The sequence below is a fragment of the Podarcis tiliguerta genome (assembly GCF_965153285.1).
Source record: "Podarcis tiliguerta genome assembly, chromosome: 1".
Taxonomy (NCBI): domain Eukaryota; kingdom Metazoa; phylum Chordata; class Lepidosauria; order Squamata; family Lacertidae; genus Podarcis; species Podarcis tiliguerta.
In genome coordinates this window covers 99,017,433-99,033,698 of record NC_139534.1, presented here as the reverse complement: position 1 = coordinate 99,033,698, position 16,266 = coordinate 99,017,433, and the positions used below count along the sequence as shown (strand labels likewise).

Below are 16,266 nucleotides of genomic sequence, written 5' to 3'. Positions count from 1 at the left end.
CGCCAACCGCGTGGGATCATCCCAGACGCACCACCTGAGATTCATCGAGGACAAAGTTCATATCCATTGAAGGCAATGCCCGCCCCCTGCCCGTTCGGATATTAGGTGCACATATTAGGGAAATCCGGCATGTTTTCCCACAGGCTGCCCTCCAACACCCCGAGGTGGGCTCATTCACACATGCATATTCATCATGGGAGCAAGGACCCCGTCTCGAACTGCGTGTGTGGCCCAGGAACCTGCCATAAATCTAACTCCCGCAGAAAGGAACCTTTCTGTCACCTCAGAGACCCGAGGTTTTTCCCAAGTCATCAGGAACTGGCGCATTTTCATGCCAACCCGCGTCGTCCTTTGATCGCATTCGGCACGTGACGACTGGCGGCTGAACGTGTGAATGGGCTTTCTTTGAAAAGGGTTGCCTTTGTGGTGATGGCTGTGCGTGCGTGCCTGCGTCGGAAGGAAGGCATGAAAATCTGAACGCAGATGATGGGCAAGCACTAGTTCCTTGCTGCTGTTGACCCCAAGGTTCTCTGTGTGGAATTATGCTCACAATTAAGGAGAACTCGCCTGCAAGGAGCTTTGTCCAGGCTGAGGCCAAGGGGAAATATTTACCGGTACTTATTTATTCCATTTATCGCCCATCTTTTCTCCAAGGCGCGCAAGGTGGGTTATATAGCTCTCCTCTCCCCCCGTGAAACGCACTTCCACCAGATGTCAAGGAGATAAACAACCACACAACTTTTAGAAGACATCTGAAGGCAGTCCTGTATCGGGAAGTTTTTCTTTAATGTTTGAAGTTTTATTATTTTTTTATATGTGTCGGAAATCGCCGACACAAGCCAGCCAGATGGGTGGGGTATAAATAATAAAATTATATTATTATATCCTCACAACAACCCTGTGAGATAGGTTAGGCTGAGAGTAAGTGGCGGGCCCAAGGTCACCCAATGACTTTAATGGCTGAGATGGGATTTGAACTCCAGTTCCTCAGGTGTCCAACACTCTAACCTCTAGACCACACTGCATACTCGCTCGCATATTCTTCTTAACTCAGGGGTAGACAAGGTGATGTTCTCCAGACGTTGGACCATCCACAGTTCCCATCAGCCCCAACAAGCATGGCTGATGGTCAGTGATAGTGGTACTTGAGGGCACCGTATTGGCACCCCTGCCTTAACATAACCACCTGAAGGGCCTCTCTCTCTCTCTCTCTCTCTCTCTCTCTCTCTCTCTCTGTGTGTGTGTGAGAGAGAGAGAGAGAGAGAGACTCCTGGCCCCAAAGCTGAGCAATCAAGGGGGGCGGTTACTTTAGGGCAAAATCCAGGGCAATATTGCTTAGCCTCCCAGAGAAATGTAAACCAAGCCTATCTTCTAAAGATGGTCAATTTCCCCCACAGAACTAGGTTTCCTGTCCTCTGTCGCATCAGCGCCCCCTAAGGGATGCATCGCTCCACGGCCCCCTCCCCACTAAAAAGTTATAGGGACAAAGGACTGCCGCGTAACCAAACGGAACTTCATTGGTCCGGAGGGTCGACAAAGCCCGGACTTGAGCTTCGTGGTGAGAATAACAGCGACGCTCTTGGAATTCTCCTCTGGCCCTGGGTGGTGAACCCGATAGGGTGGAATGCGACTTTTAGTTTAGCTATAGTTTATTTTCTTCATACAGTGGTACCTCAGGTTACATACGCTTCAGGTTACAGACTCTGCTAACCCAGAAATAGTGCTTCAGATTAAGTACTTTGCTTCAGGATGAGAAGAGAAATCGTCCTCTGGCGGCGCGGCAGCAGCAGGAGGCCCCATTAGCTAAAGTGGTGCTTCAGGTTAAGAACCGTTTCAGGTTAAGTACGGACCTCCGGAAAGAATTAAGTACTTGACTTGAGGTACCACTGTATTTAGGCGTTTGACTTGCCCCGATTTCCCCCGTAGCGAAATACAACGTAAACTGATAATATACCAATTGCAATAATTGAACAGCAGCAGAAGACGACGATGTAATACACATCTGTTGGGGTCCAGGACTAACACGCTAAACATTGGTTTGTAAAGCGCTGTATGGAAGGCCCGGCAGGAACTTCCGGAGACCAAAGCCAGCACAGAGGATCGGAGCAGGAAGGTCAGATTGGCGGTGATGGCATGGGCGCAGCCAAGGCGGGGAGGGGCAACTGCACCCCATCAATAAAAATATGTAGCAAACTGAGGTTCTGCCCCCCTAACAAAAGGCCTGCCCCCCCAGAAAATCCTGGCTACGCCCATGGGTGGTGGTAGTACAAGTATTTGGCGAGACGCCTTCCTCTCTGATTGCTTCTTATCTGCAAGGAGCAAGATACAGTTTTTCTAATTCAAATTAGAATAAGAGGGCAAAGGAAGGAAAAGGATAGGTAAGGTTAAGGTACGCGGCTGCAACGTTTGGTCGATTTAGTTTAGTCCAGATTAATCTAAAGCTACTTTTGAAAATCTCAGGTACTTATAAAAATGTGTAATTGGTAAGAGCACCTTCTATCTTAAAACAGGTGGCATGTCTCTCTTAAGCCAATACCCGCTGCTCCACAAATCCACACCGTCTAAAAACGAATAACATGTTTGTCTTTAGAACGATTGTTCGTTCCCTTATATCCGATTTAAATTGATTAACGAACTCATCGTTCGATTCAAAGTCGCAGGATAATTCCAATAAGATTTCCTTGGTCAGGCGCCAGTCCAACGAACGAGGAACCCGAGCAAAGGCAGCGAGTTAACTCTACTTCAGGGGCAATGCTAGGCGTGCCTAATCACAAGTGGCTTCAGTAAGACTTCATCCCAGTTAAATGTGGGTTGGATGGCAGCCTAAGGCTTTATTTACAATTGTGGCTGCCAAACCAGGTTCAATAATTGAGGTAATGGAAGAAAAAGGCCACCCTGGCAAGAGACATTTCCAAATCGAGGCACACAAAAGCGAGTAAGAGCCTATGGCGGGGGGCTGGAGGGGGTTATTTCTTTCATCTTAATAAATAAATAAATCGATAGTTGATATGCCGCCTTTCCTCCAGTCGAGTCGCAAGGCGGCTTACAACTGACTCCTTAAAAAAGAACGGAGAACAATAGCAAGCTAATTGAGAATCACAGGTAGAAACCAAGTAACAAGAAATAAAGCAGCAAAGTAAACCGCATAGGGCAAAACAAGGGTAAAAACCCAATAACTCTTCTGCAACAACTATCTCCCGTTTTGTTTTGTTTTTTGGTAAAGTTTCCAGCGAAAGTTTCAAGGCTGTGAAATGTGGGTGCACAGAGTTGTGGCGAGAATTAAATGATATGAGGAGGAGCGCGAAACCCCTTGTAGATCTAAAACTGTCAGAAGGATGGCTAACCATCAAAAGACCTAAAGACGTGGTCTTTTGTCTTTTCTAAAATGAAAGCTGATGTGTTTGTCTCTCCAGCCCCCGGAGTCGAAATGTACCTCCAAAGGAGAACACCTCCTATCTTCATTCCTGATCACCCACTCGCTTCATCGGAACACGGTGGAAATGAAGTTACTGTGGTGAATCAGCCTAGGCGAGTCCATTTTCAACAACCTTCGTATGTGTCTCGTGTGTGCCTTGCTAGTGCTGGAATGCATTGGCTGGAAAAGTAACAGGCTAGGATCAGTAGTCCGAGGCTTAATTTTAATTTTGAAACGGAAGAGGCTAGAGCGTGCCTAAATGTAGTGCATTTGGGGAAGGGCTCAGTGGAAGAAAGGCGTTTTGCATTGTATCACGAAGGCAGAAGTTTGCAGAAGAGCCCAGCTCCCCCCCCCCCCCGGGAAAACCAGTGAAGAAATTCCATCCCATTCCTGTGCACATCCCAGTTCTCATCCGTGGAGCGGGGTTGGCTTCTGGTGGAGCCTAGAAACAGAACAACTTGTTCTCTTTTCGTTCCAAGATGCATTTAGAAAGTCTCGGAGCTCAGCCAATGCTCACATTCTCCTTTTAGTTAAGGCGGCGAGTTTACATTTGGCCAACTCAAAGCAGCTGCACGGTTAGGCCGGTCAACTTAAACACTTCCTAGAGAAAGACACCCCCACCCGCTTCGTTGGTCTCGCTTTAATGCAAAGCAAAATGCAGCTTTCCCAGGCTGACGGACCGATCTACCAACTTTGCTTTGTGGGGAGGGGGAGTAAATTGCTGGGCGGAGGCTCTCTCATGAGCCCAGTTTCCAACATGTGCTCTAAAACAGAAGGGCCTATGGAAGTGTTGCCTTTCTGCCCTCGAAAGTTGGGCTTCACCCCAAAATGGAGACGGGGACTTTCCCCAAACCCAAGATGAAAATTCAGGGTGCGCGCGGGCGTCCCAACATCACAGACAATGTAAACGCTTGTTCTGTAAGGGCAACCCGTTGACTCTGACAGTGTAAACGCCTCGGTCAGGATCCCCCACTCCTGTTTGTTTGTGCCTTGCAGCAAACACAGCCACCACTTCCCTCTCCCCAATGTTGCCTCCCCCCTCTCTGGAGGGAACCCTTAATTAAAGGGGTGGCGTATCTTCTCCCGCTCCCCTTTCACTCCCGTCGCTCGTCGGTGTGTGTAGTCGGGGGGCGGCAGGAGAGCGAGCTGGAGAGAGAGAGAGAAGTTGGCGAGCTGCGACGGGCGCGTCGACGGCAAACCAGAGCCGAGCGCGGAGCCCGAGAGCGAGAGCAGCGCCTCCTCCTCCTCCTCCCGCTTCCCGGCTGGGCAATTGACAGAGCTCATTATCATGCTGCGCTCACTCGTTGCCTGTCTAGGGCCGGAGGGAGGGAGAGCGAAACGCGCGCGCACACAAAAGCTGGTGTGTGTGTGTGGAGAGAAGGCAGCGAGCCCCAGACAAAGCCCGTGCAGCTGTATTTGAGCTGGGCCAGCGCTGGCAGACGTGCTGCCGTCTCGCAGGAGGCTCCTGATGGACGCTTGCCTAACGAGGCTTCGCTAAAACGCGGGTGCGACGGGTGGGATAAGAGACGCAGAGCAAAAACATTCCCTCATATCCGAAGCCCAGAAGAGATGCGCCGCGGCAGCGCGAAGGAAGGGTTGGCTGGTGGCCCTGCAGCGCTGTCCAAGTGTCCCTCTAGAAGGGCGGAGGGGATCCCCTGATCTTGGGGGTCTCATTTCCAGGATCCACCGCCTATTTCATCTTTTGCAAGCAGAGGTGGTGGTAGGACATATAGGAGCCAAGTCCTAGGTTCCGAGGAGTCTTGGCTTCCCCAATAAAATATTTGAAGGGGTGTCCCCCAAGTTGATGGGCATTGCCATTCAAATGGTGTGTGTGTGCACCTCCTCATACGGTCAATTATGCGGGGCGGGGCTTACCTGGCCCGTGCCTCCCCATCTTTTATTCAAGTTGGCACCCCTAGGTGGGATGTTCCTTGGTTCAGTCGCACGAGCGACTTGCTAGGGAACTTCCTCAGGATCGTAGAGGAAATTCAGGGAGTGGCACAGGTCAGGCTATGGTGGCTACTACTAGCCACGGTGGCCAGACTTTGCCTCCACAGCTGGTGGCAGCGACGCTTCTGAATCCCAGTTGCTGGAAGCGCGAGAGGGCGAGAGGCCCAGAATCCTGCTTGCGGGTTTCCTACAGGCAGCTGATTGGCCACGGTGAGGACACAGGGTGCTGGCTGGGCCGCTTGCCTGATCCAGCGGCCTCTTTTGACGTTCTTATGAGAAGTTCGAGACCCACACATGCAGGAAGCCCTTGATTCTCAAGTGGTGCCGTCGGGGGAGGGCTTTCGGCCAGGCCCGATTCACGTGGCAGAATGAGCAGGAGAGTCCCCAAACCACACTTGGAAGTCAGTGAAGTAATACACATTACCATGTAAAGAGCGGCCCCCTCCCCCCCACACTTTAAGACCATTAAGTCTGGAGTCTAAGATTACCAAACTGTGATGACTGCACACAATCGCGCGCGTAGGGCAGCTCCCTCTCGCCGCTCTCATAGACACACCAGCCATTATCCCCGAGGGATGGCTGCCAAACGCAGAGACTGTCATCAGCTGGTATGCCAAGCATCTTTCAGCAGCCCACCTTTTGTGTGTGTTTGGCAAACTTCAGAATATTTCCCAAGCCCTGGAGGCTGGAGAGGGGTCCGGTTTGCCCCTTCTCCGCCTTTCCCCACCCCCTTCACGGAGTGAAAGTGGACAGCAGTCAGTTCTGTTTATGCCGACGGAACAAGCAATGCCCCTGGGCTGGGTTTCACCCAAGACCGGCCTTTGTCCCAGCAGCGCGCAATTTCCCTTGGATGCGAGAAGCGCCGGGAGGAGTGTATCAGGACCGTCCAGTTTCTAATCAGGAATCAGATGGGAGGCCAAAGCTTATTCAATGGGGATTAGATCACAGTGTTTTTTTTTTTTCTGTTAAAAAAGAGAGAGAAAGAGAGAAAAAGAAAAAGAAAGAGAAAGCGCATTATGCTGATTGGAGCAATCCAAAGAGCCCAATTGCTTAGAGGTCTGCTGAATAAGGGTTTCGCCGACAGGAAGTCTGCCCCATGGACTCATAAAACAAATACAGCACATTTAATCCTGTCGCCCAATTCCACCATTTAAAATAACCAGGGTCGTGTGTGGGTAGACACCCGCAGGACCTTCACTAGCCGGAGCCCGCCTGCGTTAAAGACGAGGGTTCAAGGGAGTTTACTCCCAAGTAAGCGAGCACTAGGACGCAGCCTTAGCTTTCCGATTTCTCTTTCCAACTGCTCTGAGCAGTTTATGTGCCCTGATCCATAGGTGTGCCTTCAGAAACCCGATCCTGATCTTCAGAAGAGCTGGTCAGACCATGCTAGGTAGCGCATTGAGAGCTGCCGACCCAAGCGCATAGGAATGGGAGGACAAGCAAGAGCTCTGATATTAGAAGCGACTCGTGTGCGTTGCCGCGGAAGTAAGGGAGGCGCACCAGGGGCGGAATAAGATATATGGACACGGAAATGGCGGGTGCAATTGTGTGACTCGCCCCGAGGAATTGTTTGTAGGTGCTCTGCCTCTTTCTAGACGCGTCTTCCATTCTTTCCGGCCTTAAATTTCTGGATTTACTGGGGAAGGCTGGCAGCTTCGTGGTGGAGCACCAAGTGCCATGTTCGACCCCCAGCATCCTGTCTTGAAACCCTGGAGAGAAGACGCTGCAAGTCCGTGTAGACAATACTGAGATGGACGTAGCAAGGGGTCCTCCGAGTTGGTCGGATTTGCTTGGCCACGCACTAAGTAAGGCACAAGCATGTTTTTGCAAAAGCCCATTCCGCACTAAGAGAGAGGGGAAGGTTTAAGTCACAACGAGACCATCCACGGGACGGTAATACTGTTTCTTCTCCCTTCACCACAAACCGGGTTGGGAATAATTTAATTCCCAGTCCGTGATATAGATTGCTAGAGGAACGCTACATATGTCTGTTTAAAATTCGATAAATCAGTGGATAAAGGAAAGTACGTTTTCATGCAGCCCATAGTTATACTGTGGAACTCCCGTCCACAGGAGACAGTGATGGCCCCCAACCAAGATGGCTTTAAAAGAAGATTAGACAGATTCACCACCGGAGGGGAGAGAGTTCTTGTGCTCGGGTCCTGCTTGTGGATTTCCATTGTGGGAACGGCGCTGGAGAAGATGGGCCTGACCCAACAAGCTCTTCTTATGTTCTAAGTCTAGTGGCAACTCACTCCCAGGTAAGTGGGTATAGGATTGCAAACTGAATCTTCACCCGGTGAGCTTCTATCTCCCCACCATCACCATCTCCATCCTCCATTTGGCTGCTGCCAAGGAAAGTTCATCGCCATCACCAGCCACTTGGCACCGTTTGGTTTCTGACTCAGAGAAGTCCTCGGGGCTCTCATCCCTAACTAGAATTCAAACCCCCCCCCCCCATTTCTGCTAATCTCAGACGCCTCGGGGCTGGTGGAGGTTACACAGTGGCGAGGCAAAGGTAATGTATCTGCTTGGATTCTCCCCCTTCGCATTTATGAGGGTTTCTGAGTCTTGCCTCTGTAAAAGAGATTCCCCAATGAATATAGCGCTCTCTGTCTGTATATAAATTGGGGATAGCACAATGCATTTTGGGGTTGGCCCGAAGGTGTGAGAAATGCTCTTTTATCCAGTAAAGAGGCTCCCATCAATGGGGGCGACTGAGCTGGTGGCTGTGGACAACATGTTTTTTTTTTTGGGGGGGTGTGTGTGGAGGCGTTCGTCCCTTCATCCCTCAACCCGCCCCACTACGCGAGTGAGCCCTGACTCAGATTTTACCTTCCTAGTTCGTATCTTCATTTGATCTTCATTTTTTAAAAAAAGTGTCCTGCGTTTCCAGAGGCGCTTGCCTCTCTCCCCCCCCCCAGTTGCAAACAATGAGGTCCCCCCCCTAATTAACTCCCCCCCAAAAAACCCGGAATCCCAAAGCAGGGGGCTTGAATAGCCATTCTCAGCGGTTCCTTTGGACTTAGGGTATTCTCCGGAGACTATCAATTTTCCAATCAGATTTGACGTCGGCCCATTTCCCCAGCCCGAATCCCTCGGGGAGAAGCACAAAGGAGCCATTATGCCCTGCCACTTACCAGTGCCTCTTTCCAAACTCACTCGCTTTCATTCCTTCGGTTTTAGGACTTTTGTCGCTGCTGCTCTTGGTTCCAATTCCAAAAGAGCCTGGATCGACTGGGAAACCGGCGTTGCCCTTAATGACAAGGAGGAACTCAATCAATGAGTGGATCAGGAACAATATTTGGAGGCCGGCGCCTTAATAATAGTGATTTGCTTAGTCAAAGCATGGTCCTCTCTTTTATTTTTACACATGGGGGTTGGATTGCTTCCTTGCTTCAATCCTTGCTACTATTTTTCCCTTAAAAAGAGAGAGACAGAAAGCTTGGGGAACTAACTCAAGAGCGAAAACAACCCGTCCCACAAGAATACATCCTTAAAATGGAAGCTGTCTTTGCCCAGCTCTTCTGTTTTATTTTTTAATGGGGGGGGGGGGGAGTTGATCTGAAATCAAAGAAAAAAGATTCGTTGTCTTTTCCTTAGGAACATTTAGTCTGGGGAGAGAGGGGGTGTTATACAGATGATGGATCTGCTGCAGGGAGCCATTTACAACTAAATGGAACCTCCATGTTCTGAAGCAGTCTACCTCTGTGTTGGAAATGAGCGACAGAGAAGGGCTGTTGCCTTTATCTCCCCTTACAAGCTTCTCAAAAAGCTGATGGCTAGATGGCTCCGTGGTCTGATCTCTTAAGTCCCTATGGTCTTAAATAACCTCCAAGTTCAGAATCTGTAGTTCTGTTGGAGGTAAATAATGGGACAGAGCTGTGGTTTCCCAGATGTGCTGCTTGCCTTCTTCTCAAAGTATCTTGCTGGCCACTTGTGAACACAGAACCCTGGCATAGTTCAGGGGTGCAGAACCTCCAACCCCGGGGTCCACAAAGATCCCAGTTTGGCCTGTGAGGTCAAACTATGGTTTTCCATAGGCTATGGCTATCCCTAAACCATAGTTACCTGCCCCACACCTGACATCATAAGGAGAGCCTGTGGGATCAGGAGAATGGCCCATCTAGTCCCAGATCCTGTTCTCAGTGGCAAGCCAGATGCCTGTGAACAATTGTGAGCATAACAGCATTCTCCAACCATGGAGGCAGAGCACAGCAATCATGGCTAGAAGCCATTGAATGTCTTCTCCTCCACAATTTTGCCTAATCCTCTTTTAAAACCACCCAAGCTGATGCCCATCACTGCCTTGTGTAATATGTGATGTCAGGAGTAGGGCAGGTAGCAATCTATGTGCATGTTGAGATCAGAGCACTTGCAAACACACCTAGCCATTTCCAGAAGGGGATAATGTATTTATCAGAGGTGTGGTGACAGACCTTGGCACCCTATGCAATGCCAAAATTAGGTGCACCCACCTCTCGCCTTCCATTTTACCTCATAGTTGTGGCACCCCCTATGGTGCCCCTGAGGGTCCATGCTGTGCTGGGCCCGGGGATTAACCCAAGCAACATGGTCCAGGTCTGGTCCCGAATCCAAGGATTCCGCGAGGAGTCAGTTCAACAGGGCCAAGGCAGGAAACCAGGCTAGGTCAGACACAGGGTAACAGGCAGGTTCCAGCAAGCAGCAAGGTTGCTGCCACAACCTGGGGCAGGGCCCGACAGCCTTGTCTTGCCTGTAAGTGAGCACTCCTCCTGCGAGTACTCAGGTCTCTCCTTCTCTCAGACCTGAGACTCTGCAGCTCGGGAGATGTTGGTGGGTTACTAGACCCAGAGGCCGCCTCAGCCTCTCAACTGGTAGTGGAGCAGCTGTACTTGATTGCCCAGCAGAGGGCAATGAGGTAATCCCCACATCTGGAGCCAGGGCAGGCTCAGGCCCCTGACTCGGCCCAGCTGGTGCTTGTTGCAGGGGAACCTGTGCAGACTGGGACTCTTCAGAATCAGGCCCCAGACTCAGTTCAGATGCCGCCTGAGGCAGAGGATCCAGTGCGGACTGAGACTCCTCTGGTTCCAAGTCTGAGCCCGAGTCCCAGGCCATCACACTTGCCTACTGCGACTAAACAGGTCGTGCTCCCCTAAATCCATCTCTGAGAGGTGGGGAACCGCAAACTTGGATGCCAACAAAGGCCTTTGAGGTTTCTACATCCAGAGGAGAGGTATAGCATGGGGGAGGGCTAGGGGGACCATTGGCCTGGGCACAGTTTAGGGGGGAGGCATCCAGCTGGAGGGCGCTTGAGAAGGACACAGCAGCCCAGGCACCCTGGGAGCCCAGCGCTGCCCCCACAAGGCAGGGATTGCTTTGCCGCAGAGAACGCTCTACTACTGTTATATACAGCCTTAGGGACTCTGTTGAGGTCACACTCTCTCTCCAAGCCACACCTCTCAGTGGCTCCTGAAGTGCTGTTTCCTGGCTGGGTTGTGACCCTGACAATGTCTCTTGCTTATGTGGATGGAGAGATGTGTAGGGCGTTGGTGTGTGTGTGTAAAAACCTCTGATTTCTGCATGGGTGGAATGTAGCCTACCTAGGAAAGGTAACATCCATTGCTCCACCCTTTTGCCTCTGGTCGTCCCCACCATTGGCATGCAGCCTTCAGATGTTTGCCCACAAGGGGATGCAGCTCTTGGACTAGAAAAGATTCCCCATCCCAGCATATATGATGGAAGCATGGCCAGAGGCACCAGGTATGTATGGCCAGGTAAGGTGGCTGCTGCTGCTCTAAATGGCACTCAGCATCCACTACCTGAGCCTGAGGGAGCCATTAAGGGCAACAAAGGGCCTGATAGATAATCTGAGCCATGCAGGCCACCTTGCCCCCTTGACTGAGGGGGCTCGGGGCTGCGTGATGTCAGCGTGACCCATGGTGTGTGTGCATGCATGACGTGTTGTGTGGGTAGCCCGTGGCGTGTGTGCAAGGCTGCTGAATAAATCAGGGGGCGGCCTTCTGATTTGGGATTTTTTTTGGGAGGTGTTGGCCCCCAAGGCACCCATGATCTGAGCTGTGCATCACAATATTCTCCTGCAATAATAGTAGTAGCAGTAATACTCTATTTCTTGTACTCCACATCTGACTGTTGCCTCAGCCACTCTGGGTGGCTTCCAGCAAAGAATAAAGGGACAAAACAAAACATTAAACATTAAAAGCTTCTTGAAACAGGGCTGCCTTCAGATGTCTATGAAAGGTCATATTATTAAATAATAATACAAACTCTGTTGGAATGAGGGGGAGCTGTGAAGAGAAATTCCCATTTATTTCAAAAGCTCCCCAGTAGATTATGCCCTGTGTTAATTTAGTGTAAAGGTGAGGTGCTCTTCAGATTTTCTGCACTTTTAATTGTTTATTTATTTATTATTCGTTTCACGTAATTTATGCACAGCTTGAATGTAAAAAACCTTAAAGAGGTTTGCAAAAAAGGGATAAAGCTATAAAATTATCACAAAGAAAAGTTAACAATAATTTAAAACTTTCAAAAAGTTAAAATAACAATAGACTAAAAGCAGATCAAAACTCGAACCAACTTTCTAAATAGCTGGGTAAAGGTAAAGGTAAAGGTACTCCTGACCATTAGGTCCAGTCGCAGACGACTCTGGGGTTGTGCACTCATCTCACTCTATGGGCCGAGGGAGCCGGCGTTTGTCCACAGACAGCTTCTGGGTCATGCATGACAAAGCCGCTTCTGGCGAACCAAAGCAGTGCACAGAAATGCCGTTTATCTTCCCACCGGAGCAGTACCTATTTATCTACTCGCACTTTGAGGTGCTTTCGAACTGCTAGGTTGACAGGAGCTGGGACCTCACCCCATCACGGGAATTCGAACTGCTGACCTTCCGATCGGCAAGCCCTAGGCTCTGTGGTTTAGACCACAGTGCCACCCGTGTCCCTTAAATACCTGGGTAGGTTTGCCTAAACCCAAAATGTTCTTAGCAGGTGCTGAAAAGAGTACAGTCAAGGCACTTGCCTGATATCAATAGGCAGGGAGTTTCAAAGTGTGGGTGCTGCCACACTAAAAGAGCGATTTCTTACAAATGTGGAACGGGTATTATGCGGTATTTGAAACAGTGCTAATTCCGTTGACGATGAATCGCTTCTCCTAAAACATCTGAATGCAATATAGCAATGAAATAATCAATCATAAACCATATTTAAAGACAATTTCAATGCAGCCTGGGAGAGAAACAACAACTCTACTTAAAAGGCTTGTTGAGGAAGGAAGCTCCTCAATAGGTGCTGAAAAGAAAATGGAGATGGTAGCTGCCACCACACTGGTCCATGTGCCCAGCCACCAAATTGTCTTAGATCAGGGTGGTCCAACACAAGGCTCGATAGCCGAATGTGGCCCTTGAGGACTTTGTTTTGGTGGCCCTTGGCAACTTCTGGTGTCTTGAGTCACTGAGGTGCCGCCAGGTGCTTTCATTTGGAGTCCCTTTTACAGATTCCACTTCGCCTTGGACAACCCCTGAATCCCTCAGAAGCAGCTTGGGATTTGGGGTTCATCAGAATCCCTGACACACTCCTAATGGAGAGTTCTGCACTCCCTTCTGCTTGCTCCTCTTTCCAATCCCTTATTGTCATTGGTAGGAATGTGTCCAAAAGAATCATAGAATTGTAGAGTTGGAAGGGACCCTGAGGATCATCAAAACCCTCTGCAATGCAGGAATATGCAGCGGCTCCATACAGGGATTGAACCTGCATAGCCTTGGCATCATTAGTACCATGCTCTAACCAACTGAGCTACCTTCCTTGCACTCATGGAGCTGATTTCAGGAGAATGTGAAGGGACTGCTGCTTCCCTGAAAATGTTGCCTGGGCCACTCAGTATCATGGATGGTTTTGTCTCCACCACAATGTTTTCCTCAAGTAAGGGGCATAATTTTACTTTCCCCCATTAGGAATCAATGGCAGTCGTTCACTTATAAGGGAGAAAATAAAACTGTGAGCCACTTCACCACTAGGTGGGACTAAAACCGCCCCGATGTCCATGTTATCATTGGGAAAAGATTAAGTTTTGCTCCCTCTTAACTTCAATTCCTATCACCAGTCTATTTGCTTTGTCCTGTAGAACCTAACAGAAGCCTCTGAGAACCAAGCTGATCCCTATCTCTGTAGATCTACCCAGGACTCTGTTTCCTGGGACATTCTAGAGCAAGGGTGGTTAACCTGTGCCCATCCAAATGTTGGTGGACTATCATTCCCTTCAACCCTGACTATTGGCCATTCTGGCTGAGGTTAATGGGAGATAGAGTTCAACAGTGTCTTGAGGGCTACTTGTGTTCTAGAGTGTGGTGATGGAATTAGAGTGTGTTGGAATGCTGGGGACTGATTTTTGCATGGAAATATTTTCATTTAACACCCCTAGGCTTTGCAACACAAACTGTTTGAAAAGCAGACAGAGGTTTGGTCAATGTATGCTGGTACTGCTGGCCAGTTGTCTTTGAGATATTATGTTCAGTTATAAGAAACAACATGGTTTTCTCCATTTCCATTTTTAAAAATTCTATACGGCCTCACAACACTATTCATTAGCATCCTGATTTCCTATAGTGAGTACAGCATTAGCAAAATGCAGTATCTGGGACTCAGAATTCAGTTCCAATCCATGCTTGATTATTTACATTTCAAGATTTGTTTTTCCATCACAAACAAGGGTCAATCAACATTTCCAAATAACTCATAATGCTAACCATTTTCATTCAAACTTATCCGTCTAACATTTTTATGACTGTCCAAGAAAATATGCCCCAGATAATAGCAGGAATAAATTGTCCAAAGAATAGTAATTTCTTTAATCAAGGGAACATGATGATTAAATCAAAAGCTTTAGATAGGTCTTTGGATATCATCAATGCTCTTTTGTCTACTAATAATGACATATCGTTGGTGAATTTTAAAAAGGCATTTACTATGGTGCACAATGTCTAAATCTAGATTGGAGAAAGGTCAGAACTGTATTCGTTGTAATTAAATCCATTAACTGTAGCGCAGACAGATTTTTCAAGTGATTTGGATTAAAATATATTAGTGGAATGAGACAATACCTACACCAAAAGATACAATTTTCAGATACAAAAATATAAAGATTGTACAATTTTTTTTACATATGTCCCCCCCACCCCGGATTCTGTTATCGTAAACAGAATCGAATGCTAACATTTAGTTTGAAAAGGGCATGGTGGAAACGGAACCATAGAGGGGGAGGAAAAGGGCTAATCAAATCTTTGCTCAACATGTATCACATTTTTGATTACTTGTATTAAATGTCCTGTAGGACTGCAATGGACTGGGCTGGAGGTAGTTACGGAAGCTTCTCAAAGTACAAGAAAGACCTATAGCACCTTGACTTTTAAGAGAAACATTTCAACTTCTGCGTCTTCATGTGATGTATGTTCCATAGTCATTCTCAAAGGAAGAAGCATTAGCTGCTGGTGGTGTTCTTTTTTGAAAATTTGAGATGGTACCTGCAGGAGAGGGCCTTGAGTGTGGTGGCACCTGCCCTTTGGATTTCCTCCTGCCACATATCAGACAGGCACCATCTGTATTGTGCTTTCAATGCCTGTTGAAGACTTTCCTTTCATAACAAGTCTTTTAAATAACTGGAGATATTCATCCCGATCTGTACTGGATTTGAATTCACTTTTAGTTTTTTATATACATGGAATTGCTGTTAGTGTTGATGTTTTATACCGTGAAATCACTCTGAGATATTTTAGGGGAAATGATTCATAAATGGATTCAAATAAATATATGTGGTGAAATTATTTGATGGATGTACCTTCACAATACAACCTCACTATGGGAGAATGACAGGGAAAAGTCACTGCATGTTGACTTTTTCTTGTAAGAAATGATTTGGCAAATTCCTTGGTGTGCTTCACTACCTAGTCATGATGGCTGTATTCTACCTCCATTGTCAAAGGCAATACAGTGGTACCTCTGGTTACGTACTTAATTCATTCATTCCGGAGGTCTGTTCTTAACCTGAACCTGTTCTTAACCTGAAGCACCACTTTAGCTAATGGGGCCTCCTGCTGCTGCCACGCCACCACCACACGATTTCTGTTCTCATCCTGAAGCAAAGTTCTTAACCTGAGGTACTATTTCTGGGTTAGCTGAGTCTGTAACCTGAAGCGTATGTAACCTGAAGTGTATGTAACCTGAGGTACCACTGTATCTCTTGCAGCGCCAGTAGCTGGGATTCCGAGTTGGGGAGAATGCTGCTGCTGCTGCCATGTCCTATACATGGATATTGGACTAGAGGGCTTTTGGCCTGATCTTGCAGGCTCATCTTATATTCATGAGTTGAAACACAATGTGAAACATAGATTTATTATTTATTTGTATACTGTCCTTCATCGTAGATCTCAGGACGGTTCATCGTATGGCTCTTTCCCCAACAGTACAGTGATTCCTTAGCTGCTGTATGAAGAAGCCCTCACACAAGTCTTCCCTTTAAGGCGCTTTCTTTCTATTATTATTTATTATTGATTAAATTTCTATACTGCCTTTCATCCAAAGATTGCTGGGTGGCTTACAATATAAAAAACACAAAAATACATACCGTAATAACAAAGTAAAACAATAACCTCCCTTTTCTAGTCAGTGAAGAGCTCACTAATAATACGCATACTTCAAGGTGGCACCAATGACTGTGAAAGTTCTCACTCTGATATCAGCTCTGGAGTGGCTCATTTGCATGTGCTATTCAGCACTTGAAGTTGCATTCATGAAGTGATGAACATGAGACAGATAAGGTATCACTTCCCTCTTGAAACGGGAAGTCACACCCTCTATGTATTTTCTTTTTTCCTACCTGTGCTGCTTTCTCGAAGGCCCTGTGCTGGATTG

At 48.0% G+C, this 16,266-nt stretch overlaps 1 long non-coding RNA gene across 2 annotated transcripts in view; it reads left to right on the top strand.

The window, feature by feature from the left end:
* Positions 1–16,266, top strand: part of LOC310683667 — a 147,106-nt gene that overhangs the window by 11,036 nt on the left and 119,804 nt on the right. For both annotated transcript variants that reach the window (XR_014514483.1, XR_014514484.1), the window contains exon 2: positions 3,414–3,528. This is a non-coding gene — a long non-coding RNA (uncharacterized lncRNA). The remainder of the gene's footprint in view (positions 1–3,413; positions 3,529–16,266) is intronic.